Here is a 23,559-nt window from a genome sequence, read left to right on the forward strand (position 1 = left end):
CCGTCCGTCCGTCCGTCCGTCCGTCCGTTGTGGGCGTAGAAGATGATGCCGTGGGCTCGGTAAGGGATGATGGGCGAGTCTCATCGAGTAACGGACATCAGGGTCCTTGGGGGGACGAAGGAACACGCCTCTGGTCACGGACACCTTTACACGCCACAGGGGGGTAGCCGGATGGGAGCTACGACGCACGGGGAGGAGGATGAATTGTCTCTCGCTTGGCAAGTAGAAATACTGTCTTGCTTTTCCACTCTGATTTCCACTTATGCACCGTTTCTATACTAAACTGCACCTGGCACGATTCAATGTACGATTTTTATGGAATATGACCCGAATAAACTGTTCAATAGCGGTGTACTTAATAATTTTCACTTGACAAGAGTTTAAGAAACTTTACTACTCACATTGGCAATTATTACTTGTACAAAAATGAATTGTAGGAACTTAATTTAGATAAAATAATGTATTTTAAAGATGGCAGCCACGCAGACGGCGTGTTGCAGGGAAAAAGTGGAGAGCAGTGTTGTGGAGGTGTTCACTCTGGGAACACTCGGGTCGGTCTGTCTGGAGACGGAGAGAGATCTTCCTTTTTTCTGTCCTGCTCGGCCACGGTGGCTTCCGTGTGCCGAGTGGTAGGCTCGCCGGGTGGGGGATATCCAATCCCTACACCGTCCGTCCGTCCGTCCGTCCGTCCGTAAGCAGGATATCTTCAGAACGAGTCAACATAATCAAACCCGGTTTTCGCCATTGTGCTTCTAATTTTTAGTTTTCGGTCGAGTTCGGAAATTGGGTCAATCGGACCACACCCAACGGCGCCAGGGGGTGTGGTCCAAATTAAATTTAACTTTAATTGTCATATGGGGTGTCATTTTAAAGGAGATTTGATCGCGACTTCAAGGACGTTAAAATTTTTGACCTGATGACCTCTGGTCATATATGGAGAAATTTTAAAGGAAACTGGAATCGGTCTGACGCTACTTATTTATATTCGTTTGGAGGGTTTATTCAATAAATTAATGAATAATGAGTAAGTAATTTCTTTCGAAAATTTTGAATGAATTGATATTGAATATTTAAATATCTATTTATACATTTCATATTCTTGAAGAATGAATGTATGTACAACTTTACTCATTATTAGCTCACCCTGCGTAGCACGGGAGCTATTGAATTCTGTGTGTTCACGAGTTTTTTGCATCAATTGATGCTAATTAATAATCCCCATGTCCATTATTGGATAACTTAGTCCCACCATTGGCATCAAACAATCCGAACGGAAATGGTGCGAATCAATTGGGAAAGTTGATCGAGAAAGTACTCCAACATTGGAATAAGTAGCACCGTTAGTATCAAACAACCGGTTATCAAAAATGATGCTAAATAATTGGGAGAATCGATGCAACATGCACCAAAAGTTTAGAATAACTGGATGAAAAGTGGTGTCAAAAATTTAACACCACGAGTTCAAGGCCCCGGAGGAAAAACCAAAATTATTTCAAAATTAGATATTTATTTTGGCTCCTTATTCTGCACCCTTGGTGCAAAATTATATCATTTTTATATGCCTGCTCTTTCTGGTTATCCTGTACCATTGGTGCAAAATTATATGACAATACTATATCTATTTGTTCGATTATCCTGCATCAATGGTGCAAAATTGTATAGCTTTTATAATTGTATATTTTGCGCGATTATTCGGCACCTTTGGTAAAGTTATAGCAAGTCATTATATATGCGTATCTTACTCGCTAATTGTATTGTAAGTATGGCTTGGCGGGTTACTCCGCACCTTTGGTGCGTAAGTTATAACCAAGCCAATATGACAGGGTGAGCTACTTCTAACGTTACTACGGTTTATTCATTTTTCACCCTATGCTAAAGACATGGGGTACAAATGTATTGAGAAATTCATCTAATGAGACGAACTTGAGATAAACTGAGTTATAAATAAACTGTAGTAACGTTAGAAATAGCTCACCCTGTAATAATGATTTGGGTATAACTTGCCAGAAAGGTGCAGAGAAATTCAACAGAATAGATACATAATTTTTATGTAATTATGCACCAATGGTGCAGAAAAATCCAACAAAGTGGATCAATAATTTTTTTGCAATGTTGCACCAATGGTGCAGAAAAATTAAACAAAATGGATCAATAATTATTATGCATCGAGAAGGGTCCAAAAATTGTGCATCATCACTTGTGCAGAAGTACCTACCAACGGTGAAAAACGTGAATCCTTGCAATTTTTCGGTTATATCGAGATAACCGAAACAAACGTTGGCAAACATGGCAAAACAGTAGAATAAGGAGAGTACGCATTGCACCCGAAAAATGGCTAGTTTGCGGGAAGATTTACTTTGGGTGAGGTGTCGTCCCGACAAATTATTAAACTCGATCGGGGTACACTGCAAGTACTTGCTAATTCTTAAGTGAAATTGCAATATTGGGAGGAAGTCCTCCGAATACATTTTTCAACTAGGATTTAATTTGATACATCAGCAGATATTTATGTACTGTTGGAAATTTGGAGCATATATTTAATCAGGCAGTATTGATTGCTCAGTATTACAGTTTCTACCGCTTGGTATTAAAATTATACCGGTCCGTCAAAAATTGCTACGGATATGGAAACATGTTAATTTCGAGCTATTTCCAAACCGTATTATTAATACCACATTGGTACCGTGATATATATGGATCCCGTTAAATATTATGAGGAATAAACCGTTGTAACGTTAGAATTAGCTCGCCCTGTAATACATAAGTGAAAGAAGTGGATAGAATTGGTAAACAATTTTGACATCTTCACTCTTATGATATCAATATATATATATACATGCATACATGATATATATATATGTATATCGAACGTAAAAAGTCCCCTACGAAATTAATTCCGTGCGTCATTTAAATTTAAATCTTTTGGGTAACTATGATGACATCATTTGGCAGATGAAACAAACATTGGAATAGGGGTAAACGTCATCGTCTAAATTTATCAAAGATTCTTCCTCTCTATTTCTGCTTACTATTTCTTGATCGGTGGAGTTGGTGTTGTGTAGAATCATGCAAGTAATTTGAAGTTAAATGTACGTATGACGATCACCAATCGTACCGAAGAAGCGAATAAACTAGATATATTAGAAACAATTGCACTATTGGTGCAGCAGAAATGGGGAAAATTGATACTGAATATTGACACTTTTCGAGGTTCACTGATTGCAAAATGGGATGTAAATTACTACGGGATAACATGCCCCATTGATGAAAGTTGCATCGGTTCGCCCATATTATATAACGCACCATTTATCGTTCCCGATTGTTCGTTCCCAACGGTGCCAATAATGTCAAAACAATTGAACGGGACCTATATAATTAGCATCAATTGATGCAAAAAACTCGTGAACAGACAGACAGATAGACGGACAAGAGGAATTCAATAGCTCTCATGCTACGCAGGGCGAGCTAATAATTAAATACTCTTATGTATAAGAAACTAAATTAGCAAGAGCGTTGATTAATAGGGACAAATGTGTGATTTTCATAGCGGCCATGAATCTGCTTGCTTAACCTCCAGTTTTCTATTCTGGATTATTTTCTCCACCGTATTTACATATTTGTGAGCGGAATATATACATATTCGAAGAAGTTAAACTTCAATTTGCATAGCTGACCTTCTCTGACGAGTAATGTAATTAATTTATGGCACGAGGCATGCATAATTATTAAGTAGCTTCAGCTACTTTATGCGAAGACTTTGTCTGTCTGTCTGTCTGTCTGTCCGTCTGTCAGCAGGATAACGGAAGAACGGATTGAGATAATCGAAATCGGTTTTCGCCATTATACATATGACCCTAGGGGGAGGATCCTATCAACTTTTGGGGGCAACCGGACCACCCCCCTTGGCGCCAGGGGGTGTGGTCGGGGCAAAATGAGATTTATAGTGCAATTTGATCTATGGATGAAATAGAGTGAAATGAAGTGATCCCGAGTTGTGCCACACCCCCTCCGCGCCAGGGGGTGTGGTCGGGGCAAAATGAGATTTAAAAAATTGAATCTATAGGTGAAATGGAGTGAAATTTAGTGTTTTCGCGATGTCATGGGAGTGGTTGGGGTGAAGTAGTCTGAAGCTACTTCCGTATGCGCGTTTGCGACGGTTTATTATTAATACCGAGTTAAATATAATAAGCTTCATATACATAAATCGAACAACTGGATTATTTCATAGCATTGTAGGAACAGTAGGAACCCTGAGATAGCGAATGTATGTACATACATATTTGGACACGAATCTTATAAACTCTGGGGAAACTATATTGACATCAACCTGATAGCAAACTGGTGAAGGCACACTCTAAAATATCCGGTAACAAGGCCTTAAGGTGGAAACCTCACCACCATTAAAATAATTTTTGCAGAGTGGTAGTAAACTTGTTACCCCAATGGAGATAAGTGTATCAAGGGAATACAAATACATACATATTAACTGAGTGGTAATAAGCATACTATCAACCCCCAAACAAATCAGTACTATATCATATACACCGCCTGATAATGAATGTTACCTTATTTTTTTAGTGATCGTACGAAACATGCACCATCCAAAATTATTATTGATTGCTTAAAACTCATTAAAATTGGATTACGTGTACGTGACAATATACGAATATTTGTGGGGTAGACCAACAAGCTACAGGTCTTTTGCCATAAAGCGAAACAGTATGAATTCCAATGACTAAATAGTTAGGCAGGGCATGCAAATTTACAAAGTTATTTCTAGATTTGTAGTGTAAATATCTATAAATTGATGTACATACGTCTGTTTTACCGTTTCATTTTCCTGTCAAAAATTGATTGCTTGGACGTCAAACTTACATATCTAAATCCAAAATAAATAACCTATTTTAAATATAAACCTTGATTACAATGGTATTCAAATTTCAAATGTTCAATGTGAGCGAAGATTTTGGTTCCAAATTGAATGCTACCATATTCCCGTGTATTTATACTATGAAAAAATAGTTGATGGTGGTCCTGCTATGTTCTTATTAATTATTATGAATTTATTACTATCATATCATTCTAGATTATTACATTAATTTCACCCTAATGCAGTGCCTTCTAGATTTTTTGGCCATGGTAACTAAATACATATACATATGTACCCACGTACAGGCTATGGCAAGCAGGACGACGTTTACTAAATAGAATGGGGCAATAGGATGTTAACAAACATCAAATACATACACATACATATATAGATTGAATAATTACACTGTATTTTTCAAGTTTCTCTTGAAATTGTTGATCTGATTCTAAATTTATGCACAATTTAATTCGTTATATCTCCTACATAGCAATGTTCGGACTACTAAATAATGTGTTTCTGTTAAAGATTTTAAGTCATATTGCTTAAATGTTGCATACCGTAACTTTTTACTTTTCTGCACAATATTACGTCAAAATATCAATTTAAAGACCAATTCTCGCGCGACATTATGTAGGGAATGAAATTTGTTTATTTTATATGCGTACTTTTTCTCAGATGCAATCTGGATGAAAGCGTATTTACAAAACACAATAAAGCATTATAAATGGGAGTATTTGAGTCGGCCAGAATGCAAACGAAGTGCATCATACTTAAGTAAGCATATGATATTTCTGTATCCTAACGATATTTTGCTAAATTATCTAATACATAAATACTCCAAAAAAAAGTAAATTTTTATATTTTACACGGCATGTCATAATCCCCTCGTCTAATTAATCTCAGTAACCAAGAGTATAGAAACAGTCTGGGAAATACAAAAGTTCTGAACGATCAGTGGAGTAGTTCTGTCCACAAAATTGCTGAGAAAACATAACTTGATGGGTTGTAAGCTTCGCAAGGTTTTTATCCAAATGCGACGATCTGCTTGATTTGTGCCAACCTGCCTTTGGCAAATCTTCCTCACCGCATTCGAAATGGAGTAAGGTTTCCCCGCCGCTGACAGAAATCCCAAGATAAATACAATTGTAGCCACGTAGAAACAACCAAACCAAAAAACGATTACGACGGGCAATTCCTCCCCCAATTTTATAAAAATGAAAGCAGAGAGAATTTGTAGAAGTGGTGTGGCGAAAAGCAGGACGGCAAAAATTCTCCCTCGAATGCAGTCATTACTCAGGGCGTTAAAGAGTTGAATTCTTTTGTATATCGTTATGAAGCTCACGAATTTATTCCAGTTCTGTTGTTGCACAGCTTGTGTAACCTCCATCTTCAGCAAAGTTAGGTATTGCAATGTACAAACTATTATTAGCAATACGACGTTTACAACGTAGAATGGTGCAATGAAGGCAAATTGAACGTTGAACAGAAGATCTGAAAGAAGTAGGACTGTCCTTACTGTGGCGTCAAGCGTCGAGGATAAATTCCAAAATAGGTGACCGGAGCAGCTCTCCGGTTCCATCACCACCCACCGCATGTACAATGAGACAAGGAATGGGGGCTGACATGGGAGAAAGATCGTAACCATGGTAGCGGGGATAGGATATGTCGAAATGGCAGTGAAACAAGCTCCGACGATGAAATTTACAACACTTGTAAGACGCGTCGGCGTTGCGATTCCTGGAATTTGGAATAATTAAAACACATTTAAATATTTAAGAATGTATGAAGCTAACCTAAAACGCCACTTGCTTCAACAGTTTTCATCACGTTCAACAGAGTCGCAGGAACTAACTCTGGTCTCAAATTTGATCGAAGGACAGCGGTGGCAGATGTCATTATTAGCATGCTTAGCGCAACCAATTTATTTCCTAGAAGGGCGTCCCCCTTAATCAAGTCTAGGAACTGGACCGCTAGGAGAAACACACAGGAAATTTGCCAACATCTTATAGTCCTACCATGGCGCGTCTCAATTTGTTCTCCTTTAAAAAAGTAGGGTAGACAGCCTAATAGCTTACAACATTTTAGGGAAAATCTAAGGATGGGTAGGAATATTTTTGTGAACATGTTACAAGGATAAGATTTTTTTAGATTTTGTTGAATAATTTTTAAAAAGTTTTAGGACAGAAAGTAAGGGATTAGAACAATGTCTGGAAGCAGCTAATAATATTAGTAATTCTAATGCTGATGGCATATAAACGATTATTTTTTGAACCCGGGTATTTCGTAGCAAGGCGATCGTTTAGTTTGGAATGACGGGTTCTGCGTTTTGATTTTAAACCCTAATGCTGATTTATCGAATTTTAACTAAAAACTGCACTTTGAAATCCTTAATCAGCATGTCTGGTGGAATTTCTATCAAGTATTTAGCATAGACATGGACAGTTGCATGGATTGATGAATAGATAATAAAGACTTTCTTCCCATGTTTTACTGCTTCTTGCCAACTATTTCATTGGAGTCCTAAAAATGTACTTATTTATAGCGGAGCTTTTAGTTAGATTTGACTTTTCGGCGAATATCTTGGCTAACTGATTGAAACATTTGTTCGCGTTAAAAGTCTTTATCTCGGTATAATTATGGTTTGGGAATTACACATATTTGATTACATATGTAGCTTCAAGCTTATCTCGTTCTATAATGTTTGCCACTGTCTCACCTACAGTGTGTCCACTTAAAAACGAGTCCACCAAACTACCATGAGCACTAGGTAATACAAATTGGCATAACTTTTTTCTTTGTTTATTTACACAGGTGATTTTTTTACAAAATGTATACCAAGTATTTATATAACAGAATACGGAAAAGAATAGAAATTCAAACACTATTGGAGGAGGGATACTCCGAGAGAGAAATTTCCGAAAAAATCAAAGTTGCAAGAAGTACTGTCCAGCGTTGGAAAAACCGAGAGTCAACAGCTGACAAAAAAAGGCCTGGACAACCCACCATACTGCCACCTACCACTAAAAATATGATTAAAACTAGAATGTACCGAAAAACTGGCAGTTCCACTCGAAAATGTGCGGCCGCCATCAATCTCACAAATCGATTCAAACGGATGGATAAAAAGATTAGCAAATCTACCATTCAAAATCATCTAAAAACCACCACATGGGGAAATAAAGCTTTCAAGAGATCTAAAAAACCACTTTTGTCTGCCAAAAATATTGAAGATAGGTTAAAGTTTGGTAACTTTTTGGACGAAAACGGCTATTTGACAGAGGGTGAAAGGGGTGAAGAAAAACGTCGACATATACTATTTACCGATGAAACTTGGATTTATCTTCACCCTCGGGGGAATCCTCAGAACACAAGGTACAGGACAGAAAAAAGAACGGAGGTTCCAGCAACATCTACACCGAAAAAAAGTCTTCAGATTATGGTTGCTGCTGGGTACTGTTCGAGGGGCGTCTCTCGTTTGCACATCATTCCGAGTGGTCAAAATGTAAACGGAGCCTATTACCGTGACAAAATTCTTCCTACTTACTTCGAAGCCATGGACAATAAGCTACTTTTTCCAAGTAAGAAAAAAATAACTTTCATGCAGGATGGGGCACCAGCTCACACTGCAAAAGAGAGCATGCGCCTCCTAGGGGAGCACATTTCAACAGTCTGGGGGAAGGGGACTTGGCCAGGAAATAGCCCGGACTTGAACCCAATCGAGAATCTGTGGCCCTATCTCAAGAATAGCGCGTATGAGCAGCCAATTCCACGAACCCGTTCTTCTTTAATTCGACGCTTCCAAAAAAAATGGAAGGAAATTTCGGTTACCGTTTTGGAAAATCTGACGCAGAGTTTCCCTAAACGAATTAGAGATATGCAAATTGCGTGTGGAGGCATCACTAAATACTAAGGTATTGTATACCAAAAGGATTTATGTTAAAAAAAATTTTAGTACAAATAAAATCACTTTTATTACCCCCCCCAAAAGTGGACTCGTTTTTAAGTGGACACACTGTACAATTTCTCGTCTTAAATTAGGTGCTTTTGTTTTGTATTATCGAGTCCGAACATTCACGTTAGGTTTGTTTGTATAATAGGATTAGCTAAGAATTGTACTTATCGTTTGCACTGTTTAGAATCGAGTTATGAGTATATTTAGTAAAACTCATTCCTTGCCAATAATTCCAGTTACATATACAGTGCCGAAATATTTATAATAGAGTTAATTACATGAAGTGAAAACTACATAACTATTGGCATCAGAATAACAATACTTTGTATGAATTGGTACTATACTACTATGTATATTACTATATATTTACCATACTAAATACTATATTTACGTAACACAAATAATCCGCCACTCTAAATTTACATGGCAAATAATAAACATGCTAAATTTACATGAAACATGATAATATAAAGAAGTTTATGTAAAACATTGTTACGTTCCACTATTCCCGCATATCTTTACTGCTCTTCATATCGAAAAACAGTTACAACACTACGAGATTTTCTAAGTGTCGTAAGTTTTTATCGCCAAAAAGCAAACTTCTAAGCTTACTATTCTTACGATATTTGACCCATTAATTTTTCTTCATCAATAATGCGGTGCTAAGGATACCATCATATAATGAATACCCGATTAATAAAATAGCATGACATGAATACATAGACCAAGTGGCGCAATGCTATCCCATCACCCACCAAATGCCTAACATATGTATATATGAACATACCCACTGGGTTCGAGCATTTTAAAAACTCCAGAATATTTTAAGGAGGATAAAATCGTTACAGCTCAAAAACATTAAATAAAGTCTTTATTATCCATGCGTCAGCTCATGTAAATGTCTGAGTTAACTCTAAATACTTGATAAATTTAATACCCTAAGCAAAGCTATTAAGGATTTACAGTGCAGTTTTCCGGTAAAACATCATAAGTCGAAATTATGACAGCAAGAGGAACATCGCTGACGTGTGAAACATTTCCATACCCAATACCGTCATGCAAAATTAAAACATTTCCTTTCTTCTACTACATTTGTTTACAAAATAATCTTTTACTGTTTCTCAGCATTAGAATGTTCTAATATTATTATGTCTGGAGGAAAATAACTGTCCAGATTTATAGTTACAGAATACGTAATATTGTATGCGTGCAAGTTTGAATTTGTTCTAGTGCTTATCTCACAAGTAGATTTACATACATACATATTGTTAGTTGGAAAATGAAATGTTGGATGTTGCACGGGTTAAACGAGTCGACGGACCAGACCTGAAGTATCAGGCATTAATGTAACAATGTTTTAACGGAATGTTTTATTACAAAAGGGTGAAGTCTCAAATTTGCACAACTGAGAAATTATGTAAGATTGTAATTATGTTTCAATTTGTACGTCCGAATTGAATGTACCAATTTACCTAATACGAATTAAAAACAGTAGAATAATAGTATCGTGCAAACTGCATAGTTTGCATGATACTATTTATTCTAACGTATGTATGTATCAATACAATCCTTGCCAATACAATGATATGTGTGTATCAATTTATAGGTTATGTAAATTTTCCATGATATTAATTCATTTACATAGAGCTTAATGTTAGGAAAATGCTGCAAAGTAATTTCAAATTAATCATAATTTAACCAACGTAAATTTACATGTCATACACTTCTAAAAAATTACTTATGAATATGTACACATATTAGATTACATGTGCTTCTATAGAAGCACTATTACTCATCTTCATTGACATAAATACATACAGCGCTGCTACTGCACCTTCTTGAAATTTTCCCCTGCACCGAGTGAATAATATATTCTGACAAAAATACGAGCCCAGCTATACTAATTCCACCCACCAAAATATACACGGTATTCAAAATTGCGGAAAATCTAACAGTATTAAAACGAGTTTTCTTTCGAGGAGAAATTGTAAATGATCTATTTCCTGGCTTGTTTAAATTTCTTTTCTTCGCCTCTCGCCTGCCAGCCAAGCTGGCTAAAGATTCAAATATTTCGTTCCATTTGTCAATAAGACCAGCTCCCATAAGGCGCGATATCACCACGTCGGCAAAAGCTAAAAATATGAGAAAAAATATTAATAATTTTTATAAAATTTGGCATATTAACAATATTTATTTTGCTTTTTTGTCACGTTTAAGGCCAGAATAAGGACTCATGGGTATCCCTTTAGGAGTGTGAAGGATCCTCTCTTGCGACAATTTGTATAGCACATGTCCATTCTGATCCGTCAGTACGCTTTTTGCACTATATTCGATCCTACGTTCGTACGAAATGCAGGCATGGTCTCGTTTCAAAACTGTTTCGAAACACTAAATTACAGAAAATAACTTACAATTTCCATGTTTGAAAGATTGATTAACAAAAAAGATAAATTTTCCCAAATATCTCCACAATCTTACCCCAGTGGGTGAAAACCCCTTCCTAAATGCCGTAATCCTTTGCAAAGTATCATTCCTCCTTCCTACTCCAAGTAACTCTAATTTTTTTAAGAAATCCTCTTCACCCGATTTCGCAAATCCATGTGTTCGAGATATGTTAAATTTCGATGCAAACAATTGCTTAAATGTGCTCGGAGGTTGGACATATTTAGGTTGAACCAGGTACGAAACAATATTTGACTTGTACCCTGTTCCTATAACGATACACGTGAAAAACCACGTGGTTAAGACGATCCTAAATTTAGGAACGGCCTGTAAGGAAGTTGGTTGTTCTAAGAGGTGTCCAAATAGTGAGACGCCAAATTTTGGGACAATTTGGGGAAGGTGAGACTGTTTGCAGTTTTTAGTGTAAATTTTTAGTACACAAAAAATGATTAAGATGCAAATGTACGCCACGACTAGGTATATCCATACCACAGGTGGAATCGGTTTTAATAGAAAGTGAAAGTTCCGAACCCTTTTGCCCAGTTGGGGAAGAGGTGTTACGAAGGCGAGATAACTGGTCATATAAAGCGTGGAGAAGGCTACGAGTTTTACTCGTTGTAAATCTACCCGGAAAGGATCGCCAATTGCTTCTGGATATTTTTGAAGCTCAGCGGCCAAATTGTCAACACCTGGATGGATTAAATTAATTTTGTAGTTATTTCGTTTGTATAAAAGTAAGTCATTATTTTTTGGCATAAATGTCATTATTTTTGCATAAAAGTCATTATTTTTTGCATAAACGTCATTCTTTTTGCATAAAAGTCATTATTTTTGCATGAAAGTCATTATTTTTTGCATCAGAGAGTCATTTTTGCACACCTGAAGTTACAGTCCGGTTGCGTCTTGGCCGGTTGCGCCTTGTCCGGTTACGTTTCGGTCGGTTCCCACGGTCACGTCTATTTCCGGTACTCATAGGTTTTGACCGTCTAGAGGTGGTCGCATTGACGTAGTCTAGCACAGTGAGGCAAATCCTCATTCTGGGGTCTTGCGTTTTTGAACGGCGTACCAAACTTTCCCTATGCTCCCACGTATATCGGTAAACGCTCGGATAAGCGGTTAGAATTGGGACAAGGGCACGACCGTAGTTACGTTGGGCGGATAAGTATTTTTGGATTATTTGGGATGGGTTTATCTTGGCGGGAATTCTCACCCATTGATGTCGAAGAAATTGAAACTTATCGCGTGGGTAAGGTAAGTACTCGATGTTCGTAAAGAGTAGGAACGCATGCCGATAGACAATATGTAATTCGAGCGGAATTTCCCAGATGGATGACAGACTTCCGGTTTGTCTTGTTGTGTTTGTGAGGATGATGAAAATATGCCAATTATTGTACGCGGGACATATTACCGGGTAACTGAGTACTTGCTCAAAGATATTTGTTCCATTTGTAGGAATTATTACCGGCGAGGAGGTGAACACGTACAAATTGTAGGTGTGACATGATGAGAATCTGGGCACGGTGGAAATTAAGGGTTTTTCCATGTCGTCATTTTGTTCGAGAAGGGAGAAATTTTTGGAAGATCTTAGCGAAATCACGAAAATCTGTGGGTTATAGAACCTTAAGAAATGGTGAATAGTTTGTGGTGTTGATGTGAAATCGGAGTCAGTATTTGAATTTAATTGTACGTAAATGTTCCAGTTTAGTGGGATTATGGATTGCGAAGGGGCAAATTGCTTAGAAATATGGTAAAGATTTTGGAGACTAGAGCTGGATTTCGTACCAAGAACGTAAAGTTTAAAATGAATGAAGGGCCAGAAACTTAAGATAATGAAGAATAGCAATGTGCTCCTGAGGTTTGGGGATATTGTGGCAGGCATGTCTCTGATATGTTACATATTTGTATTTAAAAATATTTGTCTTAAGCAGGATATTTTATATTTTCTGATGTGTATACGTTGTTGGTAAATGTTAATTAATTTCTGATTTGTACATGTACGTAACTACCCGCCGGGTAGTACCCGGCCGCAACAACGTAGATAATCAAGTTTTCAACATCTAACCGTTTGGTGGACGACGAAGTTTAGAAATGCAAATTAGCTGAACGGAGGATGTATATGGGTATGTACTTCCAGTCATACATGTTCATTTTTATTATGGGTAAAGTATTGGCATATGATTAAGTGATTACGCATGTAGGTATGATGGAGTTGGACCATTTTATGTAGAAGGTCGGTATGTTGGTTTGTCTGTCTGACTACACTCTTAGAATTCCAGTAGTAAAACACTGACATCATGCATATTCGCGACATTCATACATACACACATGACTCTACAAAAGTGATATATATAGATAGATAAACTGTTAAAAATGTGAACTGCATACTGCTACTGATTTCGTAATAACTTCATCCCGGATTTGTTCTAATTTGATTCTAGAGTTTTAATTAATATCTGACTATACGGTAATGACCGTTTTAACCGTGCCAGTGAAGTCACCCACACCTTCTGCTGTTTGTGTAAGTTACATAATTTTCTTAGGGTTATTGCTGGTTTACTGAAGGTACGCAAATGTATACCATACAGATTGGTAGACCAAAACCAAATTGTAACGCTACCCTCGTAGTCTCGCTCCTTTCTTACATATGTTTAGTAACCGCTACGAACCACGTGCCAAGGTGAAGACCTATGTAGGACAATTGAAGTAATGGCAGTGCTGTTCTGAAATGTATACTTGGATATGTAAGCGATGGGGATGCTTGGATTAGCAGTTGAAAATTATGCATGGTTAGTTCCTTTGGTTTGAAAAGTTTGAGAAGATTTGTAATGACACTTAATTGAAGGAAGTACGTCAAACTAAAAAAAATGTAGTGTGGGTAGATATCATATAGGAGTACATAACTTTCGTACGTGCTATGTGAAAATATTCGCCACGAGTTGCGACGTTAAGTAAAACATTTTTATATGAACTCGATTAATTATTGGCGTCATTATAATAAATATGTCTAAAGGTTATCCCTACTAGGATAACTTTCGGACCTACGGAGATTATATAAATATCGAAAATATATTCCAATGCTAAAAAAATTGTCTCCAATTATCTGTTTTAACCCGAGGTAGTAATCGGGTTGTTCTCCGATCGATGTGTATTCAATTATGAGGTAAACCGTATCAAACGCACACAAGGAAGTAGCTTCGGTCTCACTTCACCCTAACTACGCCCGAAACAGCGCGGGAACACGTATTTCACTATATTTCATCGATAGATCCAACTCCACTGGAGTTGGATCTATCGGAGGTGTGGTCACTGGAGTTACTCCAGTGACCACACCCCCGGGGTGGTTCCATTGACCCCAAAAGTTAACAGGATCCTCACCCTATGTTCATGTGTACAATGCCACAAACCGATTTCGATTATCTCGATCCGTTCTGCCATAATCCTGCTGACGGACAGACAGACGGATAAAGCCTTCGCATCTAGTAGCTGAAGCCAGGATTGCAAGTGTTATATATCAGCTAGTGAAATTTAGTGAGATTTAATGATTTATATCAATCATCTCACTTGGGGCTGAGTGAGAAATATGAGAAATAATGAGATAAACTTGTCATGCGGTCGGGGTCATGACCCCGACCGCTAGGTGGCGCCAGTGCACGGCTCACAAATCTAACTATATCTCATATTTCCCACGTCTCATTATATCTCAGTGAGATGAGATTTCTGCAATGCTGGCTGAAGCAACTTTATGGGCTTTATTGCTTTTTATAATTTTTTGGCGTAATTTATGTGTTGGTATCACAGATATACAAGTATAGATGGTGGATCTGCTATGCAATCAATACTAAAAAGTCGGTAATGTTTTTGAGGTGGAACTAAACCTCGCCCGTGTCCACCAACTCCAAAAACAATAACAAAAAAATTTCAGCTGATTTGTGAATTAAAATTAAACTTGCTAATTTTAATTCAATAACCTCAGCAGTAAGTTTTATTATATTTTAGAAGCCTGCACTTGACTTAGGTTTGTATTTAGAAGAGAAAAACTCGAACGAATATGATAATTTTCGTAGTTTTTACGATTTTTAATGGCGTGCCAACGTGCTAATCACTGTTTATGTGCAACCGTGCAACCATGCGTTATACCCAAATTATACCCAAATCATTCCCCATGGTGAGACGCTTTTCTCAATAGTTCCTCCATCTATGCTACTATATATCCGTGGTTGGTATTTGTTTATTATTGTTGTTGTCATTGCATTAATAGGGTAAACTGTTAACAATTGCATAAAGCTCCCTTGACCAGTTCTCGTGTCTTCATCAAGAAAGAAATTTCTCATTCTCTTTATGCATTTGTTAATCGTCGGATAGTAATTGCATATGTAATATGTACTAGCGCCCGTATAGTTAAAAAGATCTACATCACGAACCCAATTATTTTCCAGTACGTAAAAATAATGAGTATATACATTTTTTATGCAACCGTCTCCAATGTTCGGCATAATAAATATGTATTAACATTATCGATATAAAAATGAACCACGAAGCCACTTGTGCATCAAAAACACACTTCTCAGTTTCTCACAAAGCTAATCTTCTACGTGTATCGAAACACAGTAGCAACATTTAAAAAAATACATTTCCAATTGCAAATAAATTTTATTTGAGACAAAAACCAAAAATGAAGTCTGCATGCAATCCATATTTTAAGCCATTACTAGATATATTATTTCTTATCTTTGTCACGCCTTACAGACCGTATTATGACCATACTAAGGATAAATATGTCTTTACACACTATCCAGTGCAAACAGTAAGTTATTGAAATTTCAATTCCTTAACTTTGTATTTTTGTTGTATCAAAATCCTACATAAATACAGTAGTTAACCTTTAATCTTATCCTTATAGACCATTTGTGCCCTACTATCAAGCATCGCTCTACTCTTTTCTATATTTGATTTCATCGTTGTCACAGCATACAACAATATTCGTGCAAATCCCATCGAAATATTTTACCGGACATCCTATCTCAGCGATATTTTGGTTGGGGCCGTCTCCATGGGAACAATTTGGTTAAAACGGGAAGATATTAGGGAAATCATTTCGGTCGGAGCGGCTCAAAAACATCATGGTTTGAAGGCAAGTGCAGATCGATAAGACATTAATCGACATTACTCTGTTTATGCATATAATTTGCATATTTAAATGGATTTATAGAGAATCACGATCGCCTTAGCAATCATTGCCAGCTTTTCGTACTTCCACTTATTTGAAGCATGTCAATGTGCCATGTCCCCCAACTGCGAAAGACCTCTCAATGAGTGGACAGTAGATGCACAACGGGTCCTTAGCGCAATCGGGTATTCAAAATACGCGGTTAATCTAACTTCAAAGACACCCCTGCCCGATATAACAGGGTCGGATGTAGCTATCACAGCATTCTTCACGGTACTGATCAAGTTTACCGGACTTTTCAGTTCTTTTGGTTCGGCTCTTGTGTTAACCAGTAGCATTACGCTACACTCCGAAGTATCTAAAATTCTGACGGAATTCGATCTGTTGGAGCCGGTATCAATTTATTTAAAAAGTATTTTCGTGAAATTCTACTTATTTTACACGTATTGGTTTCTAGGGCAACGGCAGCACTGCCATGCTTGAGAAATATCTTGAAGTTAAGAAGACAATTGCTAAGATCAATCGTGTCTGTGGCCCAAATGTGATGGCTCTCATGTTATTTACGAGCATGGACATTGTCTGCATTCCACAAATATTAACGGAAGACACGATTTGTTCTGCGGTCTACTATTCGAGTTCAATCATAAATTTGTCGGCCTTCTTAATAGCGGCGGATTGGCACAAGAGCGTAGTCTAAATAAATATATTACATACTTTTTCAAAATACTTTTTTTCCAAACCTAACCTGAATTTATTTCAGTGCAAATCCATCGAAAAGAGGCTCATCAATGCAATTGGACAAAATATGGAAAATTCATCTTCACCAGGCTCAAGTACATGTTCTGAAATTAAAACGAGAATAAAATCTTCTCCGGGTGATAATGGACTTCATGGGTGGCATTGCTTCACTGTGTCATATCCATTCCTGGGAACGGTATACGAGTGGAGAATCTTTAGTTTTTATCATAATGAAAGCAGTTTTTTCGCTATTAGCGAAAAATAAAAAAAAACATTATTGATTTTCAGGTTGCCAGTGTTTCTCTGACGTATGCACTCGTTCTACTTCAATTTGAATCAACAATATCTAAAACGGATTGAGATGGGTTTTAATGGTGAAAAATATATTCATAAATATTATAGTATGGATTTAAGTTTGGCATTTTGTGTAATTATAATAATAATATTATATATATCATAATATCACCCACATTATTTTTCTTAGTGAGGCAAATACATAGCAACAAAAAAATTATTCTTAGTGAGGCAAATACATAGCAACAAAAAAATTACTAAGTATGCATTTGACCCTCCCCAAAAAAGTGACCACCGACGATATCTCAGCCATTTCTCAACCGATTTGGATGAAATTTTGCACCGATCATGCTTAGATAATTTCAAAACGACGTGCGAGTCGCCTTTTGGAATTTTTGTTTTTTGAGAGAGTTATTGGCAAAAATAAGCGAAAATTTTCCCGTTACTGTACATTTCTTTTCATAGCTCATTAATGGGTCATCCAAACATGTTCCCAAACATACAATGAAATTAATCTGGCCAACTTCATCATTACGATTACAATCTTGTGTCTAACTATGTCATGAAACTCAGCGAGAAAGCACATACATGCGACCAGATTTATGAAAAATATCATAATAAATAGCGTCATAATTCCTCCATTCATTACGATTGATCCCATAAAATTGTCTGCCCCTATGCTTTCATTCGTTTGTCGTCTCCCTTTCATTTTTCTAGCTGTAACGTCAGTTTGAAGCCTTTCATAAATCCCGGACTCAATTAGAGCCCTATAACTTCTCGACACTGATCGGATTCTTCCCTCTTTTTCGATAACCCATCCAATCAGCCCCTCTTTCAAGGTATCGCTCCCTTTGTGAAATTTTATCCAGAAATATTTTTTTCGAAGGTACTCGATCTCCGCAGCAATTAAGGACGATTCCCCGATAAATGCTGTTTTACTACATGACGCGACTTCTTTTTCCATACCGTACCGAATATCTGGAAGGTGTCCACTCACAATTTTCGGTCTTCTTGCGTGTCTTGGGTGAAACAGATTTAAAAGGACTTGATTGCTCGGATCTTTTAACAGATTGAACGTCACAATTTTTCTGAATTGATAATACCACGAATGTAAGTAGTTTTCAAACTCGAAAACAATACTGCCTTTCGAACGACCATCAGAAGCAGGGGGAGAACAATCGAAAACATGAATCTTCTTCGAGAAATGGTATGTTGCTTATGTTTAGTGGGACCGTAATTTCTAAAGCGTTGTAAAATAATTTCAATTGGAAGTAGTCCAAATAGCGAATTTTTTCAATCAATTTGGGCGAAACTTTTTGACCAAGATTTTTCCGACTTTCGCTTCGAAATAGTCGGGCATCTTCCAGACTGCAAATCAGAGGGAAAATGTTTCCGGTCGGTTTCTCGCCATCGGGGCGTTTAATTCGGGGATCATTAAACCGTTGTAACAATTCGTTAAAAACAGGCAAGCTAAGGCCCAAAGAGAAATCGGGTAAAGGTACGCTTCTCAACTTTCCCCGGTATTTGGCCCCACTCGTCAAGTATTCCCGCTAAAACGGTCATCCATATTGGGAATCTATCTCCTAGTTTGGTACCAAATTGGACCGAGAACTCCATTGCTAGGTATATTATCACCCAGCTAGACACTATTCCGTACCAAACTTCCCGCTTAAACGGGGCAATGTAAAACCTAAAGGTAATTTCCTTTTCGGAGTAACATGATAAAAACTGATAGCCCTTGAATCCAACTATGATCCGGGTTTTAGTCGGGGACAAATTCAACCAGTTCATTGTGTCAAATTTTATTTTTCCATGATACGTTAACCAACAGTTATATCGGCAAAATGAAAGGGTTGAATTGCTTTTTCGGAAAACAGATTGTGCAATATGTTGATGTATTGATGACTTGAGATCGAAGGGATTGAGGAATCGAGGATATTTTATAAACTCAACGGTATCCCCGTCCTTGTAATCTTTGGGTAGATTTATGTCCGTGTTCTCTAATATGCCCAGTTTCCAATTTTGTAGTTTTGTTTGCAAGGCGTGAAATTTTTGTAGGAAATTTGATCGAGTGTGTACGTATTACAGTCACACAGTTGAAATTTTGTCTTTCCGGCGGTTCCCCACTTGCTAAGACGCACAACTCTAAACAATTGTTGTTAATTTCTGGGTTAAAGACGATTCCGCAATTTTTGATTAAGGATACCACAAGGTATTTTTTCAGGGAAGTGTAAGTCAATTCGTTCTGATTGTAGTTTGTGACTAGTACGACGTACGTATTTCTGGTCGAGATGGACCAATTCTTCCCAAAGCGGAAATGCCTGTCGGTACCAAAGCTTGTCCAGTGCGAAAATTTTGTTTCTTTACCATCTACGATAAATTGGGTGGAAAATAATACGCTTAATTGGCAATGAGAAACTCGTGTTTTTGAAATATCGATTGAAAATCTGTAGAAATCTTGGTTATCCATAAAAGGCCGTTGTCTTGCAAAATTTGATACGAAAATTAAAGACGTTGGAAGTAATAAGGTGGGAAATGGCTGGATATTGGCAGACTCCAGGTCACCATAGACAATTTGAAGGTCACAAGTTTTCATCCCTTGAAACAATTTGAATAGTTGGATTGGTTTTTTTCCTTCAGAAGTGCCACAAAAAAGGTAAAAAGTTGTGAGGACAAGGCAAATTTTAAGTTTGTGCATAGCTGATTTTAATGTTTGAAAAATGCAACTGCGTGCCATTTCCATGAAAACTTCAATTTTCAAGATACGCAATTTATATAACCGTTGAATGGTTTCTTAAACGAAAGTTTCCGAATTTACTGCTTAAGAAAAGAAAATATCTATGTGCAAATTTCTTAGTACGGATTACGAGTAACATATTTATATTAAAAAAGACCCGCAAATGAAATTTCAATAATTTTCCAGAATTCGCTGTGAATTTTTATTGTGCGTTATCTCAACTTTAACGATCGTAATACGGTCGTGGCCCTCAAACGGTTTTCAAAATGGTCCAGATTTTTAGGATATATGTACATACATATTTTGGCGCAAAAGTGAAACTATGTTGGCTCTCTTCTCTCTCTAACTTACGACCTTATTCCCGTCGTGACCTCTTTCCCCAGTGGGTTCACCAACCAAATCCCCCTTGATGATGATGCGGATGATGATGTGATGCTATGCTGCCTTGATGAGATGATAAGTAGGGATGGATTTATCAATGAATCCGTGGGGTCGAGAGACAACAGTTTCTTCATGTGTTCACGTCGATTGGTTTATTGAGACTGAATTGATATTGTGAACATGTACAATATATATATGACTCGTGCTGATGCAGCAGCATGCCCGATTATGTGAGCCCGATCGTCCCACTATACAAATATGGGGATGGAGATGGCGTACGAGTATCTACGTTACACCCACCCCCTCCAGAACGAAACTGCGTTTTACTTGGTTAAACCAGTTTGTACATTTACATTTCTTACATTTCACACAACTCTAAACACAATTATTTCCCAAGAATGCATACAATGCCAATTAAATATATCTTTTAAAATTAAATCAAATCTTTTAAAATTCCCAAAATTAATAACTTAGGAGGTAACCCAAAAAAGGTCGTCTCCTTCCACAATTCATCATTATTATTGATATTTGCATAAATTAATCTATAATCTTCCTTAAGTCCAATGTGTTGACGATTCGAGATGAGAATCTCCATGTTGAAACTGAATCCATACGACGATGTGTACGATGAGAACGATGATAAATCTGTTCTTGAAAATCTTGCGATACTTGACGTAATCCAGATGAAACGACGACTGATGCGTGATTCCAAATTATAAAATAGCATTTCTCTTAACAAATTGCTTAACAAAACATTTGTTTAAACCAATATTCATCTATGGGAGTGTTTTTGACACTTCCCGGAAAGGAGGATTGTCATGAGACCTTCTCCTGTTAATTTAACCATTTTAGTATCTATGTTTATACTGCAATTTGTAAAATTTAACTTGTTTTAATTATATAATCTATTTTCAGTATCATATCGTTACAATCAATTATGTATGCATCAACGTGCTTATTAAATATTTGAAACAAATGTAATCTTTTTGCAATCATGATTCTTTTGAAATATGAATCAATCACGACGTTTTGTATCCGAAATACTACTCATTCTCATACTTATTCTCTCAATTTATGCACACATTTTAGTTTTATCTGAACAAATAAAATTCCTCTTATGAATTCAGGGAGTTGTATGGCTAATTTCGCTATACACCATTTATTCGGACTTCTCTGTAATTCTTTTAATATGCAATCTATTGACTTAAATTCAATAATATTGACGAAACTCCCGTAAACTTTAAAACCCTACTTTTTATACCGAATTTCCCATATTATTTCTTGTTCAAAAATTTGAAACAACTTTATACTCTCGAAATTAAATCAATAATTCTCAACAATTTAACTGCCAATAAATCTACTTCGACTCTGCATGAGAGTATTCTTTTAAAATTTGTAACATTACTTCATCCCAATTAATTAAATTCTCAATTTACCATTATATCATAAAACCGACTTCAATTTTGACCAATTTTCAATCATTATTGTGAAAATAAAATCCATTTAACAAAGAAACTCATGTTCTAATTACCTCTCAATATATCAGAATAAACATTTGACCAATTTATGTTACTATTTCTTCAAAAATATGGCGCGTGAGCCAGAAAATAAATCTTTTTCCCAAGACATTTATTTAAATAACGACTTCTGAATTACAATTTAAACTTTTTAACTTTATGGGTGCGCGAACCTACTTATTTCTTATTCCATTATCCATTCATACTTCTCAAACTCTTCACCAAAATGATTTGCGACTTTAATACAATCGCTGTGTGGGCGTGCGAACCCTAAACTTTCTTTAATTTTATGGGTGTGCGAACCCCAAATTTACCCTTTCTTCCTTTGTTTTTAATATGTAACCAAAATTTCATGGCATTGTGGGCGTGCGAACCCTATTTCTTTTAAAACTCTACTTTAAATATGCGATGATATATCGCTTTGTGGGTGTGCGAACCCTAAATAAATTTCTTCTTAATTCAACCTTTTAATGTACGATATTATCTCATCGTTTTGTGGGTGTGCGAACCCTTATATTAGGCGTGCGAGCCTCAGTACTGACTTGTCATCTAACCTTTCAACCCAACTTAATTAACCTAACTTAACCTACTAGGCATTTCTTTCATCATTACCTTTCTCAAATCAAAATACCAAAAAATCTCATTATTCTTTTTAATTTGTATAGCGCTTTCTTCTATTTATTTATTTATTTATTTATTGCAATTACTAGGAGCGTATGAGCTCAGGTCCATTATAACTACCCCCCTTTGGAGCTTCTTCTCTATCATTCTATCCTTCTCTTCTCTTCTACCCAAAATTAAAATACTAAAAATTATACCTTCTACCTTTCCCTTCTACTTCTTCAAAATAAATGAGCGTATGAGCTCTGGACCTTATAAAACTTCGCAAATGTGGAAGTACCATGGTTTTATTATCTTTCTCTTTCTCTTTCTCTTTCTTATCTCATTCCTTTCCTTTCCTTACACGTGTCTAACCTAAAAAGGACATTCTCTATTGGCCTTTAGAGAAACTGTAATTAGTTTGTTAATCAATAACTGAATACTTTTGACGCGAGAGCGTAACTTCTCAAACCAAATAAACTCAATTATGACAGCAATTAAGTCTGTATCGTAAAACTATGAGCAATTTTCTCTTTCACATATAGTAATTTCGTCAAATTACTCTACGTAACTAATCTGTATATTTCTACCTGAGGTGATCAATCCCAAGCTAAATATTAGATATAATCTGCTCTAATCAGACCATAGAAATAAGTAAACAAACTATTAGATGTTATGAAAACAAATAGAAATATATGCTGAGTATAACTGTCGCCAGAGCGAAATTTACCTTCAACTAGTTAAACCCTTCCTATCAGAAGAGATATATGCACCTTACAACTACACGCACGCACTGTTGTTAAATTAAAGCACGCACTTTTATGATTGAATTACGCACATATTTAATTAACGGCACATAAA

This window comes from Folsomia candida, unplaced genomic scaffold (genome assembly GCF_002217175.1).
Source record: "Folsomia candida strain VU population unplaced genomic scaffold, ASM221717v1 Fcan01_Sc013, whole genome shotgun sequence".
Classification (NCBI taxonomy): domain Eukaryota; kingdom Metazoa; phylum Arthropoda; class Collembola; order Entomobryomorpha; family Isotomidae; genus Folsomia; species Folsomia candida.